This window comes from Amaranthus tricolor, chromosome 10, assembly GCF_026212465.1.
Source record: "Amaranthus tricolor cultivar Red isolate AtriRed21 chromosome 10, ASM2621246v1, whole genome shotgun sequence".
Lineage (NCBI taxonomy): Eukaryota > Viridiplantae > Streptophyta > Magnoliopsida > Caryophyllales > Amaranthaceae > Amaranthus > Amaranthus tricolor.
The window spans coordinates 20,170,277-20,173,544 of record NC_080056.1 but is presented as its reverse complement, the minus strand read 5'-3'; positions in this window follow the sequence as shown (position 1 = coordinate 20,173,544).

Sequence of the window (3,268 nt, the reverse complement as noted above, 5' to 3'; positions counted from 1 at the left end):
CCGACCTAAGAGTTGCCCGTCCTGTTCGGGTCGCCAAAGGCTAAAGTATGCATACCCCCATGGTGACCGTAATGATCCAAAACTGCCATGGGAACAATAATTTATAATATTCCAAACCATTTGTTAACCCTCTTTGGGTAACATAACCAAACGTCAATCCCTTTGGGTGACAAACACATAAATGCTCAATTTTCACTTAATTATTCCATATTATTTGAGGTGTCTAATCCTTATGTGATTTACAATGCCTCGATTAGAAATAAAACAACATTACTTGCACAACCATATAACAGTATGGTCTAAGCGTGTACCTTAAACGCTGCAAACACAAACGTTGCTCAGGCACAAAAGGAATTTCGCCCTCTTATAAATCGAGGTCCTAAACAACACACACAAAACGATCACATATTAGATCGTTTTTACACATTTATATCCACTCCATACCACTAAGATATCACTAAGACTTGATAATTTTAAATGTTTTCATCCAATTTCCAAAGATTCCAAATTACAAATTCTGACCAGAAACTTTAAGGGTCATTTCGGAAAGATTAGAAAATTCAAATGAAAAATCAGTCTTCGCCATTGCGCTCGGAATGCGTCAATTACCTTGGGTACCAAATTTCATAACTTCAAACATCCATTTACTATTTTTTTTTAATTATTTTAAAAGTTTAACGAGTTAAAAAAAACACATCGGATGCATAAACCAACAACGGAAGCGACTAACGTTTTCCGAGCCGTCACCAATACCGAGACAGCAGCTGCTGTCCGGAACTCTCATTACATTATTATTGTTGCTATTTTTATTTATATATATTCATACACAAAAAAGCCCCTTCATCAAAGCGTAAGAGTCATCAAAATAAAAAGAATAGGCCCATCCATAAGATCTTCAAGAGACTTAAAACTCCACAAATTATGATAATTAAATTAATTACTTAATTCTCTTAACAAATTAAAATTTTGTAGAGAATCATAAAACAAAAATCATCCTCTTGAATCAAGACATATACATAAACACACAATCGCTCAAGCAAAAAAAAAATCCAATTTTTTTTTGCTAAAGGATTTATAACTTCATAGATGACTACACTACTTGATCCATACCATTAAAATTCCTACTAACAAATTGTAATTTAGTTAGAGGAATGTGAATCATAAAAGAAATTTATTTAAATATCAATATTAACTTAATTCTTTTAACAAATTAAACTTTGTTAAAGAATATAAATCAAAAACATAACTCAATCATTTTAACAAAATTGAGGTTTATTAAAGGATTAGTAGAGAAAATTATATATATAAGAATATATATTCAATCCTCCTATAAAAAATCATAGGATATCATCATATATAAAATATATTTCACCTTAGAAATCTTATGAATAAAATTTATAATAACAATTCAACTAAACTTACCCCTTGAACAAAAGATTGAATTGAACAAACTAAAAAAATAATTTTTTTTTCTTTGAGACAGCCGAAACCAAGAGCAAGGGAAGGAATTTTTTTTTTCTGATTTTTGTGATCACTTTTGGGGATTAAAAAAATGTGAAGAATTCAATTGAGGTTTAAAGGATTAATAGCTATTATTAATCACTTATTTTGCCATAAACCCCATTATGAGAGGAGTTACAAAACTCCTCCCATTCTCTTCACTCAACCGGCTGCCCCCTTCCCATTCCCTCCTTAATTTTTTTTAATTAATTAATTAATTAATTAATTGAGTAATTATTGTGTTGTTGTCACAACAGAAAAGAAACGTCACGCAATAAAACTCGTTACCGTTAAAATTAAACCTACTTTATTACTTATAATTAACTATATAAAGTAGCATAATTTAATATTACTTATTTATTTTATTTTGTTATACTTTATTTTATTATATTTTATTTATTTCTAGACCCAATAATTACGGGGTGTTACAGACTACCCCCCTTTAAAGAAGTTACGTCCTCGTAACTTGTAATGACCAACGCAAAACATAGACAACGAAAAACATCGAACACACATGCTATCATAACTATAACTCCACATCATAACTCAACATCATAACTCAACATTTGTAAAACAAAACTACCAATCAAAGATTTAACATTCCTCGCACGGAATTCTTATCGCCCTCTACCCCCCTTAAGAAGTTACGTCCCCGTAACGCTACTAACCTGAAAAAGGTGAGTGTACTTTTCCCGCATGGAGTCTTCAGTTTCCTATGTGGCCGCTTCGCGCTCGTGATTTGACCATAGGACTTTTACCATAGATATATCCTTCCGTCGAGTGCTACGAACCTTCTTATCCAAGATTCGAACTGGTTGCTCAGGGTAAGACAAGGATGCATCCAATTCTAAAGGTTCAGGATCTAATACATGAGTGGTTGCGGCATGATAACGCTTTAATTGAGACACATGGAATACATCATGTACCTTATCTAAAGATTTTGAAGAGCTAACCGATAAGCCACTTTACCTACACGTTCCAAAACTTCATATGGCCCTATGAATCGAGGACTCAACTTTCCACGAGCACCAAAACGTACTACTTCGCGCATGGGTGATACGCGAAGTAACACCTGTTCTCCCACGGTGAACTCTTCTGGCCGTCGTTTCAAATCATCATACGACTTTGGAGATCCTATGCCGCTTTCAAACGATCCCTTATCAATCTTACCTTCTCAGTCATTTGAAACAACAATTCAGGTCCCAAGGTCACCGCTTCAGTGAAAGCGTCCCAAAAAACCGGGCTACGACAACGACGCCCATACAAAGCCTCGAATGGGGCCATCTGTATAGATGCCTGATAACTGTTGTTGTAAGAAAATTCAACTAGATCCAAGTGTTCATCCCATGACCCTTGCCACTCCATGGCAATAGCGCGTAAAATATCTTCCAATATCTGATTTGTTCTTTCTGTCTGTCCATCCGTCTACGGATGAAACGACGCACTATAAAGCAACGTAGTACCCACTGTCTATTGCAAGGTTTGCCAAAACTGTGGCAGGTACCGTGTGTCTCTATCGGACACAATAGTATGGGGCACACCGTGGTATCGCACGACATACTTAATGTAAGCTCGAGCCAATTGTTCCATTTCCCACCGACAGTTCATAGGGATGAAACGTGATGATTTAGTCAAACGATCAACTATAACCCATAACGCATCATTACCTGCTTTCGTTCGAGGTAAACCCACAACGAAATCCATAGAGATATCATCCCACTTCCATACCGGTATCTCTAACGGTTGTAATAACCCTCCTGGTCTCTTA